At 35.3% G+C, this 11,694-nt stretch overlaps 1 protein-coding gene across 1 annotated transcript in view; it reads left to right on the top strand.

Moving 5' to 3' along the window:
- The first annotated feature begins 11,544 nt into the window (after positions 1 to 11,544).
- LOC134230096 (uncharacterized) overlaps positions 11,545 to 11,694 on the top strand; it is a 51,034-nt gene continuing 50,884 nt past the window's right edge. The window contains exon 1 of the mRNA XM_062711879.1: positions 11,545 to 11,674. The gene's annotated coding sequence lies outside the window, so the exon portion shown is untranslated. The remainder of the gene's footprint in view (positions 11,675 to 11,694) is intronic.

Genomic DNA, 11,694 nt, shown 5'->3' with positions numbered 1-11,694 from the left:
GTTTTCTGCAAATCATGAGACATTATCATGACAGTTACAAAATGGGTAAAGATCAAGGTTAACAAAAGATCGTTGGAGCTAGCGTTTCGTCACAATAGCGATTATGATGCATCATCCATATAGGAGTAATAGCATTATTTTTATCCAATGCCTAATCGTTTTTAGAACACATTTTAGTATGCCTTTCGTAAACTGGAATATGGCAGTTCCTATGCCTTCTTGGTATTGTTTCTTCATATCTTCCGTTAAGGTTTTTCTTCAAGTTTGGAAAAATGAAACAGGTCAAAGGGTGAAAGATTTGGCGAATATTGTTGGTGTGACAAAACGTTGACTCTGTTTATCCAAAAAAGTTCTCTCATAAACCTTTTTAATTTTTTGTAAAAATCGTGCTTTTTGGACTTGTTCAGAAATTGAATGGCCTCCCAAATAAGAATCTGAACAACAATACCACTTCTATTAAAGAAAATGGCATATAATACTTTGCTTGTGCTCTCGCACTTCTTTGCCCTTCTCAGACCTTTGCGTGCTGTCTTGGCCAAGTGCACTGTGTTGAAAATATTTCTTTAAGGTTGAAATCAATGGATTCAGGTTTCATTATCTGTTAGAATTTCAGACAAAGATGAATAAGAGCATTTTTTGATTTTTCTTTTTAACAATGATTGTTTTAATATTCTTAGGACCATTACACGCTTACTTTGGACTTTCAGTAAGGCGTGGCATTCTCGACGTTACCTATTAATTAGCTTCTGAAATTTACACAGCTTCCCCTCACTGTTGAAATGTACATAGGATAGAAATGCGGCCTAATGTCAACTGGTATAGTCCCAGATAGCAGGATGTTATTGGACCTTTGTTGGGCCAACAACGCTCCTTATGTTGGGCCACTGTTTGAATTCAACATTGGGCCATCGGTAATTTGCTCATCGGCCCTTAATCAAACCAACTTGTTGGCTTATTGTTGGGCCAATGTAACAGTTAATATTGGGCCACTGTTGGGCCAGTGTATTATTTCAATATTGGGCAAACGTCATTTTTGTACAATTGGGCCATTGTAAGCAACTAATGTTGGGCCAACGGTAATTTGCTCATCGGCCCTTAATCAAACCAACTTATTGGCTTATTGTTGGGCCAATGTAACAGTTAATATTGGGCCACTGTTGGGCCAATGTATTTTTTCAATGTTGGGCAAACGTCATTTTTGTACAGTTGGGCCATTGTAAGCAATTAATGTTGGGCCAACGGTAATTTGCTCATCGGCCCTTAATCAGACCAACTTGTTGGCTTATTGTTGGACCAACGAACGGATATCATTGAGCCATTGTTGGGCCACTTATTCTTTCAATATTAGGAAAACATCATTTTTGGGCCAACGTTGGTTTATATCTTATTGGCTCTCCATCATGACAACTCATTTGCTCTTCACTGGTTGGCCATTTGTCCTCAAAATTGACAAACAAATATATACAATAAGGTTATACTAGTTTTGTAGTACAGTTTAATGGTAAAAGCCCTTTAATACTATCTATATATGCTATATATGCTAGATTAATAGTTTAATACATATTCTCAATATTCTCATAGAATTGCCATCAACAAGTATTGCATTGTAATTAGCTATAAATTAAAAAATAAAAAACTGAGGAAAAAGAAATCAAAATATAGAATTGAATTATAACATACTATGATTTTATTGCTCAGTGCATGAAGAAAACATTCATAAAGAATTAAAAGTTGATGCTCACTTCAAGCGATACATGTAGGGTTACAGGACTATATACTTCCTCTCTGATGTAAATAATGCACAAGTTCAGTAAATTACAGGTACCAATAAGCACGTCTAACAAATAAACAAAGCCCTCCTGTACTTAAAATAATACTAAAATGAATCCCGTCATTTTGTTTACTTACACAAAAAAATGTTTCTGGCATCTGCATCGTGTTTATAACCGACAAACAGACACAAAAAAGGGTAGAACTACAGGTATGTCACACTATATCACAGAAAAAAGTTAGGCACTGCCACTTTCCATCTGATCCCTCTCCTAAGTCTCCATTTCCTCTTCTCGAGTCTCCTCCTCCCCCTTCTTTTCTTCTCTGTTCGTTTCTTCCTCCCTCATCCCTGTCCTTGGCATACCTTAGCCATTCTTTGATTGTGTTCTCCATGTCTTTTTAGAATCTCCAGTAGCACTAAAATTGTAATATTTGGTACTTAATACATTTGTTACTTTCTCAGTAAAGAGTAAACATACGATTAAATTTACAAGTATATCACTATATGTTTAAGCTGTCAATTAAGGAATAACCGTCTTTTTTGTTTCATGGTGTGATTAAGTGATTAGCTTGTGTGATGAAGGTATTTATGCATAATATTTATACGCTTGATAATCATCATCAAAACAATTTTGATTCAATGTTGCCCCATATAAAATACATGTATTGAAAATTTGTCGTTACACTGAACAAATTTTAAATGAAAGAACCCAATTTATTTTTAGTACTGAATAAATTTTGTTTTAACTTCAGCAAATTCAACATTTCAAAATGTTTGATCATGTTCTCGACGTTAAGTGTATATAAGTAAATTAAGTGGTAGACTTATGAAATGTATTCTACTAGACACAAATTTCAATTTAAATAAGGAGCAAATTATTAATTGTTTTAACTGTATCAAAACACATTTTTATACTTTCATTTATTTTTCTTGTATATAAACAAAAAATTTAATCACTGATAATTTATTTTGTTTCGATAAATTATAAGAATTTTAAATTTATTTTAGCTAGCTTGATTTTTCAAGTAGGATTGGTTGTAGATTTATTTCTGATTGTAGAGACGATCAGATTTGTTAATATACAGATTTGTAACAATTAAATGTTTATAGCTATACACATTGGCCCAATGTTGGTACAATATATCGGGCTAACATTGGGCAAAAGAGCAAAATGACACTGGGCTAACGTCATTTGCCAACATCGACCCAATGTTCTTGTTGACGTTTCGCCAACAGTGTCGCATTCATTGGGCCAATGTTGGCGCGACGTTGGGCGAATATCTGTAGAAATCACTCTCTACAATGGGCCAACGTTGGCCCAACATATCGGGCCAACATTGGGTCGATGAGCAAACTTAAATTGGGTCAATGCCATTTGCCAACATTGGCCCGATGTAACCGATTACATTGGCCCAATGTTAGCATGCTATCTGTACAGTGTTGACCCAACAGCACCTGGCCTCTGCACTTCCCCGTGTCTGATTTACACAGATTTGTACATGATATCGTTTAAAAACTAAACGTTAATTCAGCTGTGCTGAGGCAAACATATAATTAATACTTACAAAGTGAGTGCAGATATGCAAGGTATCAGTCTCATTACGCTCGTGTCAGATTAAAAATGGCGCGGATATTACAAGTAGCCCGGTTGTTGTCTACCCATGATGCTCAGTCTGATTCATGGTATATTGGGCCAACGTAGGGCCGATGCCAATCCCCAAACAAATATTTTCTCTCATGATAAAAGTTTTATGATATCCATTAGCGCACTATTATACATAACCAGCTATCAATATTCCATGTTGGGCCATTGTTGGCCCAATCAAGGTAACCCAACATAGATAATAGAACCATAATGTAAGATTTGGCCAACGGTGTTCTGCTATCTGGGTTATTACAAATAAATAAGCATATACACAATTAAAAAATAGAATAAAACACTCTTTGGTGCTTGATCACTTAAGTGCAAAGTTAAAATGTTGAAAATATCATGTCTAAACAAAAGCAGTCATCCAATGGTAAGCATGGACATAGAAAGTCCTCTTAATTATTTCAGAATGTACCAACGTTGTCCCAACGTAAAGCTCAGCAGCTAATTATAAAATTGACACCATCAGTTAGTTGGCAATATAATAATTGGGCCAACGTTGGCCCAATATAAATATCCCATCTTTGAAGACCTAAACAAAATAACACTTGTGTGTATTACAAACATTGGGCCAACGTTGGGCCAACATACTACTACCAACTTGATAGGACACGTTCTTTAAGGGTGTATTACAAACAATGGGCCAACGTTGGGCCAACATAATACTACCAACTTGATAAGGCACTTTCTTTAAGGATGTATTACAAACATTGTGCCAACGTTGGGCCAACATACTACTACAAACTTGATAAGGCACTTTCTTTAAGGGTGTATTACAAACAATGGGCCAACGTTGGGCCAACATACTACTACCAACTTGTAAATACACTTTCTTTCAGGGTGTATTATAAACATTGGTCCAACGTTGGGCCAACGCCATGATCCTTCCTTCTTTGGAAACTAAAGTGAATGGAAGTTGCTTACGTTGGACCAACAATGGGGCAACATAGGAATTCCGTCATGGTCGAGAAGGTTGACTTGGTAACATTGGTCCAACGTTGGCCCAACGTTGTTCCCCCAACGCCAACCATACAACCTTTAACAAATGTTGGCCCAACATAGTCATGCTATCTGGGGTAAATAGCCAATTAAAAGTTCTCTCACGGCACAGAGGTGGGACATAGGTCATCCCAAAGTTCCTGATGTTATTAATTTCTTAACCAATGAGAATCTACTAGTCCTCGCCATTACGTAGCGCCGAGAATGCCACGCCCATTGAAAGTCCAAACTCAGGAGAAAATCGTCCTACATGCTGTCGTTTTCCCTATATACAAAGAGACAAATACCCCCGCTAGGTTTTTCAGAGAAGGTGCCAAGTTACTAATACTAGTATAAGTCTTTACAGTTTTATTAAGCATATAAAGTGAGGATTTACTGGTAATTTATCATATTTTATATTAATCAACACTCAGTATTTTAAATTAATGTTCCTCCACAAGAAAGATATGGATCGGACACGTTTGCACAGACAGACGGACAAGGTGAATCCTAGATACCCCCAAACATTGTTTGCGGGGAGTATAATAAACGCTTATCAGTTTATTAAAGATTCAATCATGACCCATGCTTTTGATGCTATGCATTCTTCTTTTTCGCATGTGGAATTTATTTTAATTAATTTTAATAAAATTTCATTTAGAATTAAGCTTGAAAAATAGAAAATTAAAAGGTAAACTTGGTCTCCTTACATACACCATTCCTACTATGTAAAAGGCAAAACTTGGTTATTATTCTCTCGCAACAGAGTTGGGGGGATATTTTAAGGTTTCGTCAAAGGTTAACATGTCTAAAAAATTATTTTCACAATAGCTCCAAAACTATGTGTGGTATAAAGTCAAAATGTTTACAGATTATAAATATACTATTGATTAATAGATAGAAAGTATCACTTGATAACAAATATTTTTATAAAGATATATTTTGAGAAAAATTATATCAAAAAATGTGCATATTTTAAGAAAAATGCACATACTTATAATTCTGTCCTTTTTGTGAAAACCGACATTGTAGAAATAATATATGTTTATCATTGAAGGGCAAGTTGGACGTGAATGGTCTCTGAAAGGCTGTTATTGAAAGCATGACATGTATAAAGACAAGGCCCCTCTAGAATTCGCCATTTGCAATGTACTTTCACTTTCAAGTCTTAATATTTGGACAAAATAAACAGGGAAAACAACTTTCCAGAGGCTATCCAAGTCCAACTTGCCCTTCATTGATAAACATATTTTGTTTCTGCAATGATGGTTTTCACTAAGAGCACAGAATTAATTAAGTGTATTTATTGAAAATGTATGCATTTTTAAGAAGAATTTTTCTCAATTAATATTATTTTAAGTATTTTTTTTTATCAAGTGATACTTTCTATCTGTTAGTCAATGAAAAATTTATAAACTATAAAAGTTTTAACTTTATACCTCACATAGTTTTGGTGCTATTGTAAAAATAAATTTTTGGACATGTTGACCTTTGACGAAACCTTAATGCCATTGTGTGTTTGTGGATGTGTTATGTGCTAAACGAAGTAACATAATTTAGTTGCATCGATATAGAACCCCGCTTTGATTTACGGATGTGTTCTTTGAGAGGCCCTTGTTCATATTAACCAAAACCTCTTCATTCCACCTAAATCAGTCAGTTCTAACTGACCCTTCTAAAAAAAAAACGGCACTTCTAATGTGCTCAATGAACCAAGGGTGAAATAACAAACTTAAGTAGCAGTAAAATAATTACTTTTGCTTTCTCTTATCAAATCAAGTATGCAGTTTCAACAATTATTTTCTTTATACTTTTTTACATCGATTTATTTTAAATGTATTCGTTTACTTTAAATGTTTTTTTTTTTTATTTTATATTCATAATTATAAGCATAAAAGATATTGGATTCACCTCCTCCCATATGAAAAAAAAAATTAGAAGACTACTAATTGTTCTCTTCGGAGTCCCCACTTTTAAATCTGACAGGTAAAAAAGAAGTTGCACCTCTCATCACTCTAATTGGAAATATAACTGATCTATTGCGCTTCAATCTGAGTTCAGCCTAGGTCAACATCGGAGAAAATATGCATAATTTCTTCCAATGACTACATGAATGTTTCGTAAAAAAAAAAAAAATTACCAAACCCCTCCCCTATAGACATTTTTTTTAATAATGTAGGCAATAGTGTTACCCATGATACACATAGAAATTCATAATTAATATCAACCTCATTTTTTTTCATTTGAATTTGTTTCCATGTACACCACCACACTATTATGCTATAGGATTTATATTTTAATCATAAGAAATAGAAACTGTTGATCCTTTCTACGCGAATTAAAAATGTAAAGCACAACAACAAATCAAACTAACACATTCGTAAAAATTACTATTAATTAATAAAATTAAGAAAAGGTACAATTGGAGTCCATCGAAGCATCCATAGAAATGCATATATACTAGCAGTGGCGATTCTTTATTTGCATTGTTTTGAAGGCCTAAGTCAACATAAGATTTTTTTCTTTTTTTTTTTTAAACAAATAAATAATACAAAATAACGTAAAATTCCAAAATCCTGGGTGATAAAAAAAAATCGAGAAGAGTATGCATTTATTTATAAATGATACTCTCTCTTTGTAAATTTTGTGTATTTTATTGGGTAGTGTAAAAAAAATACCACTGTTCAAGTAGTAAACAAGACTTTCCTGTGACAAGAATATTGAAAAATTGTGCATTTGATTTGTATTCTTTCCGACTTTTTATTCCCAAAATTAACACAAGAAACAACGGTGAGTCATGGAAAACCGACTATTAATAGAAAAAATCAATGAGAAAAACCCCATGCATCAAAGGTTACCGCTCAGGTCAAACTCTATGTGCGCATCCTCTGTCTACATCACCAGAATTCAAAATACTGGCGGAGAAGTACGTATGATGACATATGAATGATGCTTATTTTATATTGAAGAATGCTTAAACTAAAGGTAAGGGATATTTTATGTTTTATATAGTTTATTTTTTTTAAATTTCTTTGTGTTGATTATAAGCGTAACATATTCAGGTGTGAGCAGGTGTAGAATGAGTCATACACGAACACAGAATAAAAAACATTAAAGTACAATATGATGGCTGTTGTTGAATTTTCTCTCCATACACATCACCTAAAATAGATAAAACATATATTTTTATCTTTCAAATAAATTCATGAAATATTATAATGCATAATAAATTATAAATAAACTTGTTTTTCTACAATTCTGATTAGAGTTATCACTCTTTACACATTCTTATTCAGTGCCGCTTTGAAAAAAAAAATTAAATGAACATGAAATAAATGTTCTAATTATAAAAAATTTATCCTTATATTTCATTAAAAGTGTAACAGATCTAGAACAACATTTTTTTATGTTTATTTCATATAGGTAAGTTAAGTACTTATATACACGATTAATGAGCCCATATCGGTTGTAACCATCGCTTCACCTATGACATTTTATATATCATATGTATCTATTTCCGTGTCAGGTCTACCCGAAGTAATATGTAAATCATGATTAACTTAAAAGAGAGACTTATTGATCAAAAGCCTGCGAGACAGGAATTATCTATAATTAAATACGGGGAAACATTACGCCCAGGCTATCAACCCTAACGATCGATTTTAGAAATATTTCATCAATACGGAATATTTTCCAGAATAACAAAACCCCATTTCCTGTTAACAATGCATAGATTTTTTTTTTATATAAAAAGAACCCGAAGCAGTGAGATGAAAAACGATTTTTACAAAAATTACGTAACTGCCAAGCACCTTATGAAGGGAAAGGCAGACTTTATTTCAGAAATCAAAAATATCTTAGAAACAATAAAGATTTTGATTCTGTGTAAAGTGAGCTGTCAAATTCAATTGCTTCAGGCTCTTTCAAACTTCTCAATTAATAGCTTGATGTAATAAATCCTTTAGTATTTGTTTTCATTTTTCCATGGTAGTTATAATGCAGTGCACATGTATTGAACAATGAATCATGTATGAACAGACGAGGGTCGATATAAACACCAAGTCACTTCACGGTCCCCATATTACATCATCGCCGCCATCCCGAGCCGTTCTAGTCGACAACTCCAACAAAAAGTGTATCCACGGCTCCCGGCCAGACACAACAACCCTAAAACAGAAGGATTCTCATTATGGACGGAAAGGAGCAATCAAAGATTACGTAGAGTTACGATCTACCAATTACCTCCATCGTCCGGAGTCAGGAGTTGATATAAGCTCACAACCTCATCAGACCACGACAAACGATAATAATTCCTCTGGAGAAAGCGTAGATCACGTCATTCTTCTCTCTGGAAACGGTGCCACTCCGAAGTTAAGTTCTGATGGTCTTTCATGTAAAGGAGACAGAGCCGATGCTGCTGCATTGTCTGTTACGAAATCACTAAAGAGCAGATGTACCTGTAAAGAGGGAAAAGAAAATGTGAGATGTAGCGAGATAAATGACAAGATTCTGAACAAAAACATTAATCACCGTGTTATCAAAAACAACAATCTTCCAGGATCAATTCCATGTCAAAAAGTTACAAGTCAAACTCTGAATCATAAAGTTTGGCTTGGCCGAGTCCCAACAGATAAAAAAATAATATCAAGAGACACCCCACCGACAAAGTCAGGATTGTTTTCTCCTAATTATACAAGACGGGGTCAGAGAAACGAAAGTTTGATACCAAAGTCAACTTCTAGGACAGTTCCACTTCATGCCCTAAATAGATCTCCATGTTTCAGCAAACGAGATTCCAAGATATTGGATAATTCAATTAATTTGGTTACCAGTATACCTCAACAGTATTCGTACTTTAACTGTCAGAAACAAACAGATGCCGTTTCTAAAAAGAGATCAATCCATGGCAATACAATAAAGAGGATATCTGGGAACGATGAAATAAAGCATGCACATCTATATGCAGACTCCCAAGGACAAAGACGTAGACTAAATTCATCAAGAGAGTTACTGGAGGGAAGGAATTCCAATCGACGTACTGCAAACGATACAAAGAATTCACTATTGCTAAATCCAGTGCGACGTGACTATGAACATTATGACAAAGTTCGTGTCAGTTGTAACAGTTATAAGACAAGAGTAATTACTTCGAAATGCCATGGAAAAATATACGCTGGGGAAATGAAAAATGCAAATTTGACAAACTCTTTAGATATGAATGGTGAATTGATAAAAACTAGAACAATAGAAAAAGTAGTTGTTTCTAAGAACTTAGAAATCTCGGGTAAAAAGCGTGGGACTGTTTATAGCACCAAGGATGGAGATGTTGCAGTCTCAGATCGCAGTCTAAGAGAGTACCGTGTCCCACTCAGCAAGCTACAACCTAACAGAACCGTATCGACGACAGGAAAAGGAAGCCGTCCTGATAATCTGCATAAACGTTTACCTGTATTACCTACTTCACCTGAGAAACATTTAAACGACGGAGATAAAACAACAAGCCTTACTCAGGAAGGACAATATACGGATGGTGGCGCGCGAGGACAGGACGTGTATTCTGGCCGCGGGGACAGTGACCACTACCAGACCACACACCCACGTGTAATTAATAAGGACACAGATAATCAAAGACAAAATCTCAGGAGTAGTTCCGAACACCGGATTGGGTCATACATATATTGGGAGAGTGATACACGTGTAAGCCAAAACAGTTGTGTAGGGAATAGCGATTATGATTATCATAATGATTCCACATTATCGAGAAATGTTGATGGAATAATTAATTGTGTCGGACATCCAACGGAGATTTATGAAGATTCGTTAAGTCCAGATGGAGAATGTGAAGTGAAAAGCGAGACGTGTGGCTTTAATAATATACAAGCGCTTCAAGGTAAGTTGTGTATTATTTACATTTGAAAAATAATAATTTTTGTTGTGTCAGACCAGGCGTGTGCATTTTTTAACACCGATAATAATCTGTGCGTTTGTTTCAGATCACGCTTGGGAAGATTTGGACACTAATCAGCGTAATAATTCTGACATACACAAAGCGAAGGATCAGATTGTTTTGTGTCAAACTGATAAAGAAATAAAAGGTGCACAGGGGTATAAGGAAAACACTGGAAATGAAACCCTGTGTCAAGGGGATTTAAAGGGACAGCCATCAGGAAATTATACCACAAGACGGGATCAAGGATTAATAATCAGAAGACGGGACAATACGGCCGATGGATTACCATTGATAAGTGATTTTAGCAGAGGAAATGACTTTAAGGAACCGCGACCTTATTGTGGAATGAACACACAACTTGCACAAACTGGAAATCACTCGAGTGAGGTAGGCAACAACGGAACATCTGTTGGAAAAACACTCAAGAAAAAAGGATCTACAGACAATTCACGTATTAAAAGCATTATAAATATTAAAAAGACCACGGAACTAAATAAAACACGGAACCGGAAGCCTGAAGCTCTTTTACAAAGAGATAAAATAAAGGCTGCATCAACCAACACTAAGGAAACTGAATCTGAAAGGAAATCTCTAGACAAACTTGCCTGTTCTGACACTCAGAATCGTATCAAAAATCAAAGTCAGGTAACATTACATGCAAAAGCCGAGACTTCAGAGCAACTGAATGTGAGTGAATATCTGAGAAAGGAACTTGTTCGAACACCTCCTGGGCTGGCAAAAAATCACAATGAAGCAGGTAAGACGAGCATTCCATCTACGTGTAAACGTCCAGGGTGCAAGCATTCGACATTGATAGGTTGCAAACCAAGGCAAAAGTGCTCCCTTGCCAAACATTCCCAAAGTTATCAGAAAACCCTACACTCATATACTTTCCCTGAAACCGCTAATAAGGATGAGACATTAACATGTAACGGTGCATCACCTGTGGCGAGTCCATCCAGCGCTAGCATCACGGAAACCATTTCCAAGGAATCGGAGAAAGTCGGTGATAATACCTGCTGTGAAATTATCATACGTGCACACTGTAATTCTGCGGATTTCTCCAGACAACAGGAATCGTCTGCAGACAATATAAAATCGGATGTATGTTTTTACCAGACCACTGTAGATGGTAGTGAATTGAATGATATAAATGTCAACAAAAACAATGGAAAGCCGATTACCGTACCTGCCGTGGATATTAATGGATTGACTTTACAAAGTTCACCAAATGAGAATATTAAACAGTCTGGCAGTGCACCAAAGCAGTTGACACACAATTTCGAAGGACGTAAAAATGAGTGTGAAGTCAGTCTGTATCAAATCGGTGAGTCAATTTACTTAATA

This window comes from Saccostrea cucullata, unplaced genomic scaffold (assembly GCF_032062105.1).
Source record: "Saccostrea cucullata isolate Sc308-1 unplaced genomic scaffold, CSIRO_AGI_Scuc_v1 ctg240, whole genome shotgun sequence".
Lineage (NCBI taxonomy): Eukaryota > Metazoa > Mollusca > Bivalvia > Ostreida > Ostreidae > Saccostrea > Saccostrea cuccullata.
Note: the sequence above shows the minus strand (reverse complement) of the source record. Positions and strands in the feature narration are given on the sequence as shown.